The sequence below is a fragment of the Vulpes lagopus genome, chromosome 6, assembly GCF_018345385.1.
Source record: "Vulpes lagopus strain Blue_001 chromosome 6, ASM1834538v1, whole genome shotgun sequence".
NCBI classification, from domain to species: Eukaryota; Metazoa; Chordata; class Mammalia; order Carnivora; family Canidae; genus Vulpes; species Vulpes lagopus.
In genome coordinates, this window is record NC_054829.1 from 10,322,876 (window position 1) to 10,340,376 (window position 17,501).

Below are 17,501 nucleotides of genomic sequence, written 5' to 3' on the forward strand. Positions count from 1 at the left end.
GGCCACGGCGTCGCCCCTCACCACCGTTGTCCCACTGCCGGATGGGGCCCACGTGGGCCAGGTGGGAAGAGGAGGGACAGCAGTGGCAACCGGCAGGGCGGTTGTCCCTTTCTCTCCCGATCTCCGCGGCTGTCCCCCGGAAGCCAGGTCACATCCCCACTTCATGGAAAAGGAAACAGAGGCTCAGAGGGGGCTGGTGACCAGCTCAGGGACATACAGCAGGACTGGATATGGACTTGAGGCTCACTGAGGCCAATGTCTGGGGTCTTTGAGCTACGCCCCCAGCCCTGGAGAGGCCGGATTTGCCTTTGTTGTAGTGGCGTTATTGCGCTGGCCACCCTGTAACTGGGACGACCCCATCACCACAAGTCCTAAGGGCGCCAAGACGCCCAGGACTTCCAACAGGTGATTTCCAGTAGTGTTCCGGAGACGGTCCCAGGGCCAGGGCTGGGGGCTGGCTCGGAAAGCAGCACTCGTGGGGAGGAGAGCTTCGTCCCTGTCCTAGCCCCGGCCTCCACCCATTCGTGCGTTCAGCAACATCACGTACTCGCGTGTGCAGAGCTCGGCAAAGCTGCGTGGGGGCCGAGACAGACGCTTTGAATGAGCTCGTGGTCCGGCTGGAAGGTTGCTACCTAACGGCTGGTTTCCGCACAGCCTGGCAGAGAGCTCCCGGACCGCTTGCCTAGGTCTGGTTCCCAGTTATGGCCCAAAGGAGAAGAAAGTCTCCCTAAGCCTGCCATGCATTGGCCACCTGCTAGGCCAGCACAGGGACAGAGCAGAGAGAGGAGGGAGGGGCTGCACGGTCAGCTCTGGGTCCGAGCATCAGACCTGGGGACACGAGCACGGGGAAGGAGCAGGGGCCCCACTGCACTCACTAGTGGCTCCAGGAGCACAAAGCTACCCCTGGGCTGTGACCTCATAATCCATCCCCAGCCCAGGCACGGGGCAGAGCAAGGTGAAGGAAGCTTCAGGTCCTCAACTTGGGACCTGCCCTTGCCTTATGGCTCAGCCCCATTCCCTGCTGGGTCTGTGGCATTTGGGGGAGCTGCCCACCCCCTGATGCCCCAACTATAAGCTGTCCAGGCCTCCCCCCAGAAAGGCCCCCATTCAGTCAGAGCCCTACAGAGGGCAGCCTGGGGAGTCATCGCCTGAGGCAGGGGTTTCATTGGGAAGAAGGCTGGGGCAGAGAGGGACCAGGGTGAGGGCAAAGGAGGGAGGAGTCTGGACGGGGGCTGGGGTCATAGGTGAAAGGGTACCGGGTAGGGGCAGGGATTGGGGTCGATGCAGGGGCACACAGGCCCCGCCAGCCCAGAAGTCCCCGAGCAGGTCTCAAGGGAGCTGTGTCTGTCTGTCGTCCATGGTTCTAGAGCCTCTCAAACTTCTGATGAGCATCAACGGAGAGACGAAGGTGAGCGGGGCCTGGTTCTGGCCTTGGCTTCACGCAGGGGAAATGCTGGTCGTAAGCACAGAGGTCTGGGGTCTGGGCTTGCCCGGAGAGTCAGCAGAACCAGCTTCCCTACCCCCAAGAATCCGGGCCTTAGAGAAGGCAGCCAGTTGGCTGAGCCTGGTCATGTGCCCGCCCCCTGGCTTGACCGACAGTCACATCCTAGGTGCTGCCCTGGGGGCTGGAAGTTGCCCAGAGCAAGCCCCAGGCGGTGGATGGCGGGAGGCTGGGAAATGGGTGCTGAGCAGGTGCTTGGCTCACAGAGGCTCAGGGAAGCCCAGGGAGCTTGGACTTTATCCTGAAGACGACAAACAGCTGAAGGAAGGAGGGGCACGGTCAGATGGGCGTTCTGGAGGCAACTCCGGGCTCAGCGGAGGTGAGACTAACATCTGTCAGGACACTCCTAAGGCTTCCCGTGCAGGGCCTAATGTCATGTGGCATGCCACGAGGCCCGAGCTGTTCTTTCACAGTGGGGAAACTGAGGCCCAAGAGACACCTGCCCACCACTTCGCTGTTGGGAAATTGCTGAGCTGAGCTGTTAATCTAGGAAGGCGGGACTCCAGAGAGTCTGGGAGGTTGGGTTGCTGGGATTTGGATACCGATCCAGTGGGGATCCCCCAAGCTAGGACATGGGGAGAGGGGGGCTGCTCCCAGAGGGACCCCCATTAACTCTCTCTGGGCCCCATGCCTTCACGTGTGAGGGTGACAATTGCCCTCCCCTGGCCCTAAGCAGATGCAGGAGCTGCCTGGCCACCTCATCTCTCCCAGGCTCAAAAACCCTTAGGACCGCTCACTTAGGGCTCTAAACTACTTGACCCAGGATGGCCACAGGCAGGGGGTTGTGGGTTTGATGGAACAATTTGCTTCCCGTAAGGATTTTATTTTTGGCCTCAAATGTCCCACACCCACACGAGGCTGGGAGACAGACTGCCGGGGCTCTGGAAACCTCTCTCCCTGTCAGGCCCCAAAGAGCGACTCTGCCATGATGTCCAGGGAGTGAAAACTATCATGGATTTACCGCTGCCTGGTGCTTTGCTGGGAGTCTCTCACTTCTCAGAAAGATCCTCCAAGGGGGCACCTGGGTGGCTCAGTGATTGAGCATCTGCCTTGGGCTCAGATCGTGATCCCGGGGTCCTGGGATGGAGTCCCACATTGGGCTCCCTGCATGGAGCCTGCTTCCCCCTCTGCCTGTGTCTCTGCCTCTCTCTCTGTGTCCCTCATGAATAAGTAAATAAAATCTAAAAAAAAAAAAAAAGATCATCCAAGGCACTAGCAGCATGGCTCCATTTTGCAGAGGCCAACACTGAGGTCTTGCCCAGGCTCATGGCTAATACCTGGTGGCAGGGCTGGCTACATAATTCATGGAGCCTAGTGCGACCTGAAAGGGACGGGCTCCTTATTTTAAAAAAGTAAGAACTTCAAGACAGCAGTGGTGGAACACAAAACCAGGGCCTGGGGTCTTCTGAGCGCGGCCCGTGCGTAGGCGCTCGGCGACAATTTGAACTCAGGTCTCGAGATTCCAGCACCTGTTAGTTAACTCCACCCCCAGCCTGCCTCAGCCTCTGCTGGGCTCTGGCTCTTCCTCTTCTCCTCCCCACCTCTACGCTCACCCACAGGCTGCAGACCCCACTGTTCCCTGATTAGGGGCAGATTCATGGTGCTGCAAGGAACTTTAAACCAGAAAAGAGGATCAAGGTGGAGAAAGGCAGGGACCCCCCCCCACACACACACACACCTCCTCTCTCCCCTGTGCTGTAGGGAGGAAAATCCAAGACAAGGCTGTCTGTACAGATAGCTGACAACCTTGGGACTGGGGGTGCGCATTATGGGCAGAACCACAATTAAATGGCAATAGAACCCCATTTTTAAGGCCTTAATAAGGACTCCTGGAATGGAATGGAATTTGACCCCAGAGCTTAAGTCTCCCAGGGCAGCCAACGCGATGGCCAGATCAGGCCTCCTGCCCAGAATTCCAACCCTGCCTGCCCTACAGCCCCAAATGCCCCCAGTAGGGACAAGACCAGCCCTTGCCCAGCGTGCATGGGTGATGCTCAGGATGCAGACTGAGGCTGTGCAGCGAAAAGCACACAACCTCTCCGAGCCTCTGGTTTAAATGTAAAGTGCAGGGTCGCCTTGGGGTTGAGCATCTGACTCTTGATTTCAGCTCAGGTCCTGATCTCAGGGTCCTGAGATTAAGCCCCACCTTGGGCTCCACGCTTAGCATGGAGTCTGATTGAGATTCTCTCTCTCTCTCTTCCTTGGCTCTCCTCTTCTCCACCGTTGTGCCCTCACTCTCAAAATAAATAAATAAAATCTTAAAAATAAATAAATAAATAAGGGCAGCCTGGGTGGCTCAGCAGTTTAGCACCACCTTCGGCCCAGGGCGTGATCCTGGAGACCCGGGATCGAGTCCCACGTCTGGCTCCCTGAGTGGAGCCTGCTTCTCCCTCTGCCTGTGTCTCTGCCTCTCACTCTCTCTCTCTCTCTCTGTCTGTCTCTCATGAATAAATAAATAAATAAAATCTTTTTAAAAAATAAATGTAAAGTGGAGATAATTATAGTACCTAGAACAAAATGACATCATCTACATTGAACAGTTGGCATCATCTCATTTTTGTCAAAACAACCTATGTGTGTGTGCATGGAAGAAAGTCTAGGAGGGTATAGATGAGATTTTTAGGGCTTATTTTAGGGGCAGGAGGTGAGAGGAAATTTTTCTATGACCGTAACTCCGAGAACAGCAAGCAGCACAGTGCCTGGCACATAGTAGGTGTTCAATCAGCCTTAGTTTGGCTCCTGTCCTTCCCTTCTCACTGCCTCCAGGTTGCGACAATGGTGGTGACCCCCTAGCACAGGAGTCTTTTCTAAGAGCCTTGGGGCCGGGGTTGGCTGGCAAAGTGGCTTCAGGGAAGCTGTGGAGTGTGTGTGAACCTGCGTGGCTGTAGGGTTGGAGCAAGGAAAACAAGCGTGGCCTATTGGTTTTGCCTGAATTTTGCTAAGACCTGGCTCTTCTCAGTGTCCCACTCCCCTACTGAGACAGGGTCTCCGAGGGATCCCTGGGTCCTGGGTGGCGCAGTGGTTTGGCTCCTGCCTTTGGCCCAGGGCACGATCCTGGAGACCTGGGATCGAATCCCACATCGGGCTCCCTGCATGGAGCCTGCTTCTCCCTCTGTCTATGTCTCTGCCTCTCTCTCTTTCTCTCTCTGTGACTATCATAAATAAATAAAAATTAAAAAAAAAAAAAAAAGAGACAGGGTCTCCGAGATGTATTCCTATCCCCGGCCTCCCACACGAGGTACTGAGGAGGCAAAAAACCAGAGTAGCTCAGGGCCCAGGAAGCAGTGCTATGACGGCTCCTCCTCTGAGGCCCCCAGCCCAGCTTCCGCCCTCCTGCTTGCCCGGCACCAGGGCAGGGCCCAGGTCCCTGAGCGGGGCGGTCACCCCCAGCAGGTCCTGGGACCCCCTGACACCGTCTCTGGGCAGCTTTCTGAAGGCTGGGCCCTCTGAGGAGGGAGGACGCAGACCCTGGCCGTGGCCCCTGGATACCCAGGGGAGGCCGGACCTTCCAATGTCTGTGATGCTGACACCCGGCTCCCCTCACTCCCACCTGCAGCATCTTGGAGGAACCGCCCTCCCGAGAAGAGGTGTGGGGAGGGCCTGCTCGACCTCAGGCACCTGGCTCTGCCGGGCAGCCAGGGATGTCGTTAGCTTGTCCTCTCAGCCCCCAGCAAGAATCTTCATGGCAACACGGGGAAACACTGAGGCGCAGGGGACGGAGTAGGCCTGGGGCCCGCAGACCCGGATCCAATCACACCTCCACGTCCCTGGAGCGCCACTGGCCGGGCCATCTCCCTGCTCTGAGCTTCGGTGATGAGGGTCCTGTCAGCAAGGCTTATCGGATCTGCCTCCAGAATCATTGGAACCCATCCGCTGGCCCACCCTGGTCCACACTCTCCTCTCTCCAACGTGGATGGACGCACAGGCCTTCCTTGCAGGCCATCCCGGGGCTCTGTCCCCTGCAGGCCATTCTCCACCCAGTAGAGGGCTCCCCTCCAAAGGCAAACCTAACCTCCCCATTTCTCTGCTCCAAACTAGTGCTACGCAGGCAAAAGTTTAACTCTGAGCTTCCCAGGGGGCAAAGCTGGAAATTTGCTTGCCAATCTCCATGGTGTAAACTACTCCCTCCACCGCTGATTTTAAGCTGCGAATAGTTAACTGTCCTGCTTGCAAGAGTCCTGAAGATTTAACAGGTGGCTCTCCAGCTGCTACGGGTTGGTTTAAAGCTACCACTGTTTAAAGTCCTCCAGGGTCACCTGGGTGGTGCAGTTGGTTAAGCATCTGGCTCTTGGTTTCGGCTCAGGCCATGATCTCAGGATCAAGCCCTGCGTCAGGCTCCATGCTCAGCAGAGTCTGCTTAAGTTCCCCTCTCTCCCTCTGTGCCTCTCCCCACCCACACACACTCTCTAAAATAAATATTTTTTTATTTTTTTCTTTTAAAGGATTTTTATTTAGTTATGAGAATCACAGAGAGAGGCAGAGACATAGGCAGAGGGAGAAGCAGGCTCCATGGGGGGAGCCCAGTGTGGGACTCGATCCCAGGTCTCCAGGATCATGCCCTGGGCTGAAGGTGGTGCTAATCTGCTGGGCCACCGGAGCTGCCCAATAATTTTTTTTTTTTAAATCCTCCAACAACTACAAATGAACTTCAAACCTTGGCTGACCAGGTCCTAAATGGTCCCCTCTGGCCATTCCTCCCACATTGGACTCACCCCAGGGCCTTTGCACCTGTGGTTCTCTCTGCCCAGAGCGCTGTTCTCCTAGCCCTTGCGAGTGCTTTCTCCTCCTTGCCTTTCAGATCTAGCTCAGGTGCCACCATCTCACAGTGACCTTCCCTGACTGTGGAACAACCCTGACTCCGGCGTACCTCTGGTCTCCCCCTCACTCTTGGTAAGTTCGATTTTAGTTCTCATTACTCTGGATCGTCTATCCTTGGAGTGTGATCTCCATGGGGGCCAGGACTGGTGGGAAAGTGTCCCCGCTGGAGCCTCAGGCTCTAGAGGAGTAGTACTGGACACCCGGCAGGCGCTCAGGAGACCTGTGGGTATAGGTAGAGCTCCCCACTAACCACCTGCAGAGCCCTCAGAGTCACTTAATGTCCTGGAGCCTTGGTTTCCTCATCTGCAAGTGGGTACAGCAGTACCTAAGTGACACAGCTATTAGGGTCTGAAGATGGCTGAGTGGAAGGCACTTGGTACAGGGTCTGTTATTATCAGAGCCTCAAAAAGAGAGTGGCCTCCTCACTTGCATCTATCTGACGACAGGCAGCTCATCCCCTCCCAAGGTAGCCCTGTCCACCTCTGGGCCACTCTGACCACCAGAACATCTGCTCTTCCTTATGCAGGGTGCACACGTGTGTCCCACAGCGTCTTTCCTTTGGTCCTGCTTCAGCCGCTCCCCCACACAGTCCCTTGGCTCTTACAACCACGTTAACAACATTGGAGGACAGATGGAGCCGGTTGTCAGGAGCCTGAAGGAAGGCCCCAGCTCTGCTCTACGCGTGGGTTGTCTGACCTTGGGCAAGTCCCTTAACTTCGCTGAGCCTCTGTAAAATGGGGTTACCAATGGTACCGACCTCATAGGTACTTGTGGGAACTAAATAAGCCGATAGACATACAAGCTTAGCACGTAGAAGGTGCTCAAACACCAGCTGCCACTACTGTCACTCTGCCTGGGGCCCGGCCACTCCCACATCTGGCCTCTGTGCTACTCGGGGCCACAGCCATTTCTGGTGAAGGCCAGGCCCTCTCTTGAATGCGCTCCAGCCAAGCTGGAAAAAGGCGCCAGCCTGTTTGGGTCACCCACCGCATCTTCACCCCCAGCCATCAGAGCTGACCTTCCTTGTGGACAAGACCCAGCGCTTTCCAAAGTCCCCCCAGGGGGTTACCTGACCCCAGGGCAGTGACTCCATTTGCTGAGCTTGGGAGTCAAGGCCCTAAGCCTTGGAATGGGGGTACTGAGTGTCCCCGTCTGGGGTGTATCTTTTTTTTAAGGGAGTCTTGATGTTCATAAAAGTGCTGATGGTGGTGGGGGAAGGGGGACATGGTGCAGGAGACCAAGCAGGAGCAGCAGCGAGAGAGGAGGAGGTGGCGGCCAGGACAGTGCCACGACCTGAAAGCAAGGAAGAAAGGGGGTGGGTGGGGAGGGAAGGGGGAGACCAGATGGTGCTCTGGCCCCACAGCCCAGTGCTGGGACTGTGACTATGATGGGGTACCCCCTCGTGATTTTGCAGACGTAACTAAGACTACGATCGGTGGCCCTTGAGACAGGGGAGGCTCCTCGGGGGATCCCATCTAATCACAGGAGCCCTGGAAAACTTCTCAGGCCCCTAGAGGAAGATCCCGAGAGATTTGCCGTAGGAGACAGATTCAAAGTGAGGGAGGTCCTCACTGGCTGAGATGGAGGGGTCATGGAGCAAAGACCAGGGAGCCGGACAAGTCCCGGGCCCACAGGTGACAAGCAGATGGGACCTCAGTCCTGTGGTTTCCAGGAACCGACTCTGCCAGCAACCTGAACAACCCTGGAAGCAGGTTCTTCCCCAGTGGCGCCAGAAAGAGCCTGGGCCTTGAGTTCAGCCCTAGGAGATGCCGAGAACCCCAACTTCTGAACTACGGAACCTCTGGACTGGACAGGAAACATCATACGAATTTGAGGCTGGATTGGGGGGCATTCAGGACCTCCCAGGCATGAGGAGGAAGGTCAGTGGGGGTTTCAAGGTCGTCATTCAACCTACCAATTCCAGGCATCCCAAAGCCTAGAGAGCGTTTTCAGATGAAATCCCGGGGGCTTCCGAGGAGGGACATCCATGAGCCCCGCTGAGCACGCTGGGGCCCTGGGAGCTTCTGGATGCACAGAGGCACCTCATTTGAGCAGCGCTTTCCCGGGGCAGGGGGTGGTGCGGGGCTGGGCAGCGGGTCCCCAGGCTCGGAGGGTCGGAGGACCAGCTGGCCATTTTTGAGGACGGACAGTCTGACCCCAGAGTGGGGCCAGGACTCGGGGCTCGGACTTAGGGCGGGTGCCACTAATCCACGTGCTCATTCAGACTCCTGCTCCCCTCAGGAGCCTCTCCCACCCCGTACTTCACAGTTCACAAATGCTTTTTTGCAGCAACATCTCACGGAGGTGCAGGCGCGCAGGGGCCCACGCTCAGGGATGCTTAGTCTCGTGCTCTGCTGTTGCTGCCTTGCAATCTTGTTGATCTCTGAACACGGGGCTTGCATTTTCATTTTGCACCAGGCAGTATACGGAGGCACCCAGCTATCTCCCCTCGCCAGACTCTCAGCAGAGAGGCAGTGAGCACACCCATGTTCCCGGCGGAACCTGGGGCGCCTCCAGCACGGGGACCTGCTGGAATGCACGCTGTCCCAGCCGCAGACAAGGCTCTGGTGAGATGCTCGGTTGCAGAGAAACACAACTTGCCCTCCAAGAACGGACTGGGAGTTCTATCTGCTTTTCAGACCCCCACCCACCTGTTTTCCTAAAAAGCAGCCGTGGCACGGAGCTGTTAAGTACCTGTGAGCCCGGAGGGGGTGGGGGCTCAGCGGTGTTCTCAGAGTCCAGCACACTCAAGGCCACATGTTCAGTGGGTGCCCCGGGAGTGTCATTAAGTGAAAACAGAACATGGACTGGACTCAGAAGAGATGACGTTCTTGCCCAAGGCCACGAGCCAGGATGCAGCCTACCTGGGTCAGTGGACTCCAAGTCAAGTGCTCATCCCTTGGCCACACTGCAGGCTCTTTGACCCCGCTTCTGGGAGCCAGGGGACCAGGGTGCAGGTGATGGACAAGGCTGCAGGTTGGGAGCTGACTCCTGCCTGTCCCGTCCAGGGGCCACTTGAGTGGAAATGGCCCTTGTAAACTGGCGGAGGTTGCAGACACGGCAGGTACCCTGCTTGGGCCCCCCTCCCTGGCCACTCCATACACGCCTTGACCCTCCTTTTCTGTTTTGCTCCCCTTCCCCCCCACCCCCGGCCACGTTTTGTGCCCTCCCTCCCCACATACACCGTGTAAACTCGAATCCTAGTTGGCTCCAGAGGGATCCAAAGGAAGAACCACGGCCTCATTTCTTTGGGGCTACCTTCTCCTGGGGCCTCCCCGCGCCCCCCGCCCCCCGGTGTTGTCAGTTGTGTGGTTTCCCGGGGCCAGGAAGTGGGGGGCTGAGGCCTCTGGCTGTCACAGAAATTGTTTCCCCTTCCTCCTGGGAACAGAGCCAGGAAACATTTCCCAGCCCAGCTGAAGTGACAAGAGGCCGGGGACCGAGGGCTAGAGGACAGCACGTGAGGAGGAGTGTCTGACACTTCCAGGTCCAGGGGTAGAATGTTCCGTGTGTCACCTTTCATGCCATCTCTGCTTACATCTCAGTGTGCATGCAGCGGGGACGCGTGGTGGCGGAGCCACCCACAGACATGGGTCTGTGGGTCCCTGGGTCCCTGAACCACCTCTGGGCGGAGAGCCACATGTCGATGAAGAATAGCGGCTGCGTGTGGATTTTCAAGAGCGGGGAACACACTATTGTGTGTGAGTCTTTGTGTGTTTTGGGATATGTTACGGCAACAACTATTGACTAATTCAGAGGACGAGAGGGTAGGCCTGGGAGGTGGGCAGCCCTCAGTGTAGCCCTGACCCTGTCTTTCGCTGTCTGAGGGCCATGAGCAAGTCCTTAATTTAATTCCCAGGGAGCTGAGGCCCAGAATCACAGAAAGAGCGTTCAAACCCTGATTCCAAACCCACTCGACAGTTTGCAGGAGGACTCCAGATCTTTCTAATGGCTTCTCTCCCTCCAAATGTCCTTGTCCCGGTTGCCAACCTCCTTGGGGCTCTGCTGTGACCTCAAAGTTGCTGAGAATCGGGCTGTGTCACTGCCAATGGCCACGACCTGCTCTTGGGAGCAAGGACCTGGATGCCTCTCTGTGCTCCTGGGGACGTTTTAGGGGCTGATGCCAGCAAGTGGGGAGATGTCTGGGTCGATCTCATCTTTAGGTTACATTCTGGTCCCCAGGGCAGCCTCCCACTGCCCCAACTTGACAAAGAAGCAGCCCCTAGTCCCGTCTCTGCATGGCAGGGTCTAAGGGGTGCAGACTCACTTATTCCTCTAGTTGGGGGGCTAGAAATGCCCCCTTGACCTGAGGGACATGTTAGTGTACCAATCAGGGGGCCCTACAAGTAGGATTTTTTGGAAAGAAAAAGACAAGATGTACATACAGGTCGATACGAATTTCTGATAAACAGCAAGGAATTGTGTAGCGTAAGTGTGTCCCACGCCGTATTTAGGACACACTCCTACTAAAAGTATTTGTTGCTTATGTGAAACTCAAAGGGAAGCTGATGACCCCAACTACAAAACTCCGCAGGCACAAGTGTAAGATAAATAAAGAGAAGGAATCCACTGGTAGAGGTGTGGGCAGCGTCAAGGACACCAGGACAGAGCAAGGCACCCGGAGTCCAGCTCGACAGGTGCCGCGTCCTGCAGGGACAGGATGGAGTCCCTGACAGAACCGTGGTGCCAAGCAGAGGGGGGGCTGGAGAAATGATTACCCTGCGCTCTTTCTCTTGTCCTGCCCACCTGGCCTCCCATTGGCTGGACTCAGTCAAAAGCCAGAGGGCAAGGAGGCTTGGGCAGAGCTGCCAGCCTGCCGGGCACGGAGCTGGGCACAGGAGGCAGAGCGGACCTGACCGCAACCGAGGAGGCCAGCTCAGTCTAGAAAAGGCAACTAGGGTTTCTTAATCTCCCTTGGGCTTTGTCCCCTTGATGATGCTTTCAGAGGCCACTCCTTGCCAAGATGGGCAGGGACAGGGACAGAGTCACAGATACCACACACGGGCCCCAATCCTCCCTCCAGAAGCTCTGTTAAGAGTCTGGCAAGAGGCGCAGAGTGGAGGCCGAGCACGTGTGGCCAGATGTCCACGGGGCCTCTCAGCTGCATGGCGTGGCCGTGACTGGCTCCAAGCTCACGGGATGCTCAGGACCCTTGCATCCAAACCCTCCCCTGAGATTCCTACCAACTGTGGGCCCGTGCTCTCCCACCGTCCAAGCCCCCTGCCATCTCCACCTGACTGGACCCTGCCCCCAGCAGACCCAGCACCGTCCCTCCGGGAGCCCAGCTGGCCCTCCTGGGAAGTGCAGGCAGGGTGGAGGGTCACCTGTGCAGGGCTGGTCCTGCACACCGCCTGTTCCTGTGGCCCTCCTGCCTCCGCCCTAATTCTCCACTCTGTCCTGCAGAGGTCCCCCTCCTCCCCCTCCTCCTCCTTCTCTTCCTCCTCCCCCTCCTCCTCCTCCCCCTTCTCCGAAGGTCCGAAGGCCGGAGTCACCTCCACCCCACACTTGTACCCAGGTATTTCCCAACAAAGACAGCTGGCTCCCTGTCCCCCCACCTCTCCCTCTCTCACTCCCTGCATCCCTCCCCCTCCCTCCTTTCTCAGCCCCCACCCCCCCATCCCCCATTGCCTTGCACTGGGCTGTAGGAATGAAAGGAAAGACACTCATTCTGCACTGCTTCCCCGACCTGCTCTTGCCAAGTGAGGGTAAAACGAAAAAGCACCCCTCCACGAGCTAGGAGTGGGGGCTCCCTAGATGTGGGGCGGCGGGCATCTGGATCTTGGTCTTCCCAGCCCACAGAATTCTGGAACCCATGGCAACCCTGCCTCCAACATGCGGACCGACAGTGACAGGCTTTAAGGAGCAGCTGGCGACCTGGGAGCTGGGGCACTGAGCAGCCCGCCAGCCTGTGTGCTGACCTCGGGCTGATACATGAGCCAGCGGGAAAGGTCTGTCTTTTGTAGGCAGAACAAAACAAAACAAAACCCCAAACCCCCACTTCCCCTTGTCTCTCCCCTGCCCCCCATACAGTCCAAGCCCTTGGCATGACTCACAAAGCTCTCCTGCTCCAGCCCTGCCAACGCCTCGAGCCCACGCTCGCCCTCTCCCACAGCCCGCACTGTGGCCATTTCCGTCTCCCGTGGTGGCCAAGCTGGCCACGGGCTTCAGTGCCACAGGCCTTGGCTCAGGTGGTCCCCTCCGCCTGGGTGCCGGGCACCCACCTGGGCACCTGCATACGCTTCATCTGCCAAGAGTCAGGACAAGAGGCATGGGCTTTGTTGGAAGGCCTCCCTTACCCCCTCCTCCTTGCCCCACCCCTCCTCCACTCCTCCTCCTTGATCCATCCCTCCTCCCACCCCTCTTCCCTGCCCCATCCCTCCTCCCTGATCCATCCCTCTTCCCACTCTTCCTCCCTCATCCATCCCTCTTCCCATCCCTCCTCCCTGATCCATCCCTCCTCCCACCCCTCCTCCTGGCCCCATCCTTCCTCCCTGATCCACGCCTCTTCCCACCCTTCCTCCCTGATCCATCCCTCTTCCCATCCCTCCTCCCTGATGCATGCCTCCTCTCACCTCTCCTCCCTGCCCCCACCCCTCTTCCACTCCTCTTCCTTGATCCATCCCTCTTCCCACCCCTCCTCCTGGCCCCATCCCTCCTCCCTGATCCCATCTTTCCCCTCACTCCTCCTCCCTTCCCCTCCCCCTCCCCCACTGCTTCTCCCTGACCCCACTCATCCTTCTACCTCTCCTCCTTGCCCGCCTCTTCCCCCCACTCCTCCTCTCTACCCCCTGCCCCGTCTTTGAGTCTGTGCCTCCCAACAGGTAGGGCTTGTACATCCTAGCAGCTGACCCTGCTTCTGGCTCTTAGTAGGGCTTGTGGCATTTAATTTGTGCCTTGACGATGGAAATAGGAGTCACAGTTACTAAGCACTTGCCTTGGGCAGCCACTGTCCTAGGCTTTCTTGGTGACTCACTCATGTCAGCCTTCTGCCCCCGGAAGAAGGTTCTAGTAATGACTCCCGAGGGACAAGTGAGAAGGGCCTGCTGGGAGAAGGGGAAATCGGCTGCCTCGTGTGCATGACGCTCAGCGGGGCCTCCAGAGCACCACCCGCATCGCCCGCACTCCTGCTCTGCCCCCAGCGAACAGGCGTTCAATCCAAGAGGGTCCAAGGGCCTGAGTGTGCCGACAGGTGGGGCGAGGCTGAGGGCATGGAGCAAGGAGAGCGGCCGAGGAAGGTGTGCGAGGCTGGTCACTGGGGCCTCAGGGTCCCCATCAAGACAACCGAGCAACAGGCATGAACTGGGGCCTGTTTAGATCCTTCGGGATCTGCCTTTCTCCCAGGGGGAGCGGCCAGACGAGCCCCGGCCGGCCGTGGGCACCGTAGCCCGCAGAAGATTCTCTGCTGGGATGCAAAGCACAAGACACCCGATCCTGTCGGGCCAGGCTCTGCCGTTAAATATAGGCCCAGGGGCCCCGAGGGAAGGGCCAGCTGGCCGCCTGCAGGGGCCACAGAGCAGGCCCTGCGTCAACAGAGAAGTCGGCTCCGGGCCCAGGCGGCCAGCGGCTGGCGGTGCCCTGTAGCTGAGGCTGCCCCCCACCCCGGCGGCCGTGGGGTGTGCCTGGTCACACGCTCTGCAGGGGCCAGGCCAGGAGCTATGACAGTGCAGTTTGGGGCCGATGCTGGCCGGCATCAGGGGTGCCAGGGAAACCAGGAAGTAGGGGACAAAGGGAGAGAGAGAGAGAGAGAGGAATTTTGAAAATCTGAACCCTGTACTGAGTGACTTTGGGAATGTATCTTAAAGTCTCTGAGCCTCCACCTACTTAGCTGTGAAATGGGGATGGTCACCCCCCAACCAGGGTGTGCAACAACTCACACCCTCCTTCCCAGGGTCTGCTCAAGCCAGGGGTCCCCAGGGGACCTGGGGGGGGGGGTCACGTCCAACACTGTGAGTGTGCATGGGTGGGAATGTGCCTTTGTGCAAAGACCAGCAGCAAACACATTAACTAAACTCTGGCCAACAGCCATCATTGGAAATTACGTGCGACGAGAGGAATCCCAGGACTCAGAGACCTTCCAGAATCATTTTTATCCCAGTTTTTTATTCCTGTTTTGAAAATCCGAATGTAGGCTTGATTTGAATTCCAGTGACAAGTAGAAATCTTGATCCCAGAGAACAAAGATAACATGGGTGCACCGACTTGTCGCTGCCCATTCTGGTTTCACAGACCCTCCAGGGTTGGGAGGTGCCTGTATCTTAACAGCACCTTTTCTCCCATTAGGGTTCCAGAGGGGAACGATTTGTGTAGGGTCACACAGAACTTTCCAGAAGAGCCAAGACCAGCATGCTGATGGCTAGGTCTGAGCTCTTTTCACTGTGTCGGGTGCCTCTCGCCCCACACATACACACGCACACACACCAAAAAAGATATGGACCGTATTTTCAGAAAACAGGAGACTTCAACAGTTAGTTAATATTTTTACAGGACTAGTTCATTTACCAGCTGTCGTGCCAGCGGGTGGATTAAGCACACCTCTTTTCTTCACTTGAAGAATGTGAGCTCTGTGGGTGTAGCATGCCTGTGAGCTGAGCCTCGTTGGCACACCTGCGTGCGTGTGTCTGCCGGCACCAGTGGCCAGCAGGAGTCTGGCCGGCAGAGCTGAGACCCACCTAGGGTTCCCCCTTTCCTGCTAAATGGAGAAACTCCAACCTCATGATGATCACCAGGGCTGTTCCTTTTGCTTTACTCAAGCAGCAACTGCATTTCCCTCTGCTGGTGATCTTCAGGGCTGGTTTACGAGCCCGTTTAATGCACCATTCCTATAACAGTCAAAGGCATTTGAAATCCAAGCCCCCGACCCTCTTGATGGCAGCTATTCCTGGAATCCAAAGCCACCCCCAGGAACGAAGGGGAGACCCCTGCCTCTTCCCCTCATCTGCTCAGTGCAGACCCACTGGCTTTTTTTCCATGGCAAGCCAGGCTTTCTCCATCACAGCTCCGTGGACATTTGGACTTTTTTTTTTTTTAAGATTTTATTTATTTATTCATGAGAGACACACAGAGGCAGAGACCCAGGCAGAGGGAGAAGCAGGCTCCCCGTGGGAACCCGATGTGGGACTCGATTCCAGGACCCCAGGATCACCACCTGAGCCGAAGGCAGACGCTCAGCCACCGAGCCACCCAGGCGTCCTGGACATTTGGACTGTTAACTCTACATTGGGGTGACTGTTCTGTGCTGTGAAAGGTGTTTGTTTCTTTGTTTGAATGTTTATGCTTTGTAGGATGTTTAGAAGCATCCCTGGCCTCTACCTGCTAGATGCCAGTAGCAATGCCCCTTCAACTGTGGCTACCAAAAATGTCTCCAAGAATTAGCAATGTCCCCTGGGAGGAAATTGTCCCCAGGTAAGAAGCACTGTTTCCAGCCAACCACCATCCCCTCTGTCTCTACAAGGAAGTTTAAATTAATAACAACCACTAACATTTATAAGTCTTGTTCTAAGAAAGATATACTTTCTTATGAGATTTGGGTACTGAAGGGCACCTGGGTGGCTCAGTGGTTGAAAGTCTGCTTTCGGCCCAGGGCATGATCCTGGAGACCCAGGAGAGAGTCCCACGTCAGGCTCCCCGCAGAAAGCCTGCTTCTCCCTCTGCCTGTGTCTCTGCCTCTCTCTCTCTCTCTCTCTGTGTCTCTCATGAATAAAATCGTAAAAAAAGAAAAAGATATCTGTACCGTCATTTTTCCTTCATTTTATAAATCAGGAAGCCAAGGCGCAGAGAGTTTAAGTAAGCTGTCCAAGGTCACACAGCCAGCAAGGGTGGAGCTGGCGGATGACTTCAGAGTCTGGATCTTGGCCACTGGGCTCTGCCGGGAGATCTAGGGCAGTCACCTTACAAGTGGTCCTGTGCTGGGAGTGGCCCCAGCCTGACCCCTTGGAGTGGGAACAACGAGGCGCAATGACACAGACACCCAGACTGCCCGTGCTTGAAGCCACTGGCTGTTCGCTGGGGCTTGTGGTCTATTATAAACCACATCCTCCTACCCGAGCATTTCTGGGATTCTCCAGGGGGCAGCAGGCAGCTTAAATGTGCTCATGAGGAGGCCCAGCCTGCCTTCCGGGCTCGTCTCCCTCTGCTGTGGCCGGGTTCCTGCCCATTTGCCCAACAACTTGGGTGCTAGTGTCTGCAGCACAACGTGACTGTCAACCGCTAAGATCCTACTGTCAGCTTGGGAGGGAGGTGTGCGGAAGCCGGGAGTGTGTTTCTGGAAGCTGTGGCCTCCGCAAAGCCTTGGCAGCTCCTATGGCTCTCCAGCTCTGGTTTCCTAGCCTCAGGAAAAGGGTGCTGGAGCAGAGGAACCCCTAGGACCTTCCCTTCCCAACATTCTTTGCTATTCTGCTCTTTTAGTTCTGTGTGGGACAGGGGCTAGCAGGTGGAGGTGTCACCGTCACCGAGTTTGGGTAAGTCCCAGGAGGGTTTTGAGCCCCCACCTGTGACAGTGGGATGCTGGCTCTTCCCTCAGGGGCAGCCGTGCAGCGGGACACCAGGTCCACCCCCTGCCCACCAGCTCACACCCATCACACCCACCAGCCCTGCCCTCCTCCTCACAGCAAACCCAGGAACATCCCCAGAGCAGCGGGGCTGGCTGACACCCTTGTAATGTCACATCACTGGCCACTTTGGATTCCCCAGGGAGCAGGGCCGGGGTGAAACCGACGCCTGGGAGCAGGCCACTGCCCTTCAGCAGCCAAATCAGTAACAGCTGCATGTGTGCAGCAGCCACCGCGCTCCCCGTGAGCTCTGCCTCCAGAGTGGCGGCACCAGGGACTGCATTTGAGAGGCATTTGCCTTACCCTCTTCACTGCAGTTATAGAAGGAATGGGTCTGAGATCTGGCCTCAGCTCTGGCCAGATGATGAGGGGGCAGCCAGGAGCTGCTGCGGCCAGCAGGGCATACGGCGTCCAACACAGCCAGTGGCTCATCCCTGGGAAAGAGGATGGGTGATAGGGTCTGCGTGCTGGTCTTGTTTGGGAGAGTCCTTTCTCTCCTACCTTTGGATACAGTGATGTTCATAAAACACCTGCTCCCAGCAGCTCACTCGGGTTTACCTTTGTTTCTGAGTTCCCAAGGGCGACTCAGGCCCAGTGAGACCAGGCTCTGGAGGGGGCCACATGACCTGACCAGCTAA

General features: G+C 57.1%; 1 long non-coding RNA gene across 1 annotated transcript; it reads left to right on the top strand.

Annotated features, from left to right (window-relative positions):
• The first annotated feature begins 6,230 nt into the window (after nt 1-6,230).
• LOC121493610 lies at nt 6,231-9,549 on the top strand. Its single transcript, XR_005988513.1, has 3 exons — nt 6,231-6,391; nt 7,992-8,199; nt 8,738-9,549. It is a non-coding gene; the product is annotated as an uncharacterized LOC121493610 (long non-coding RNA).
• Nucleotides 9,550-17,501: the final 7,952 nt, after the last annotated feature.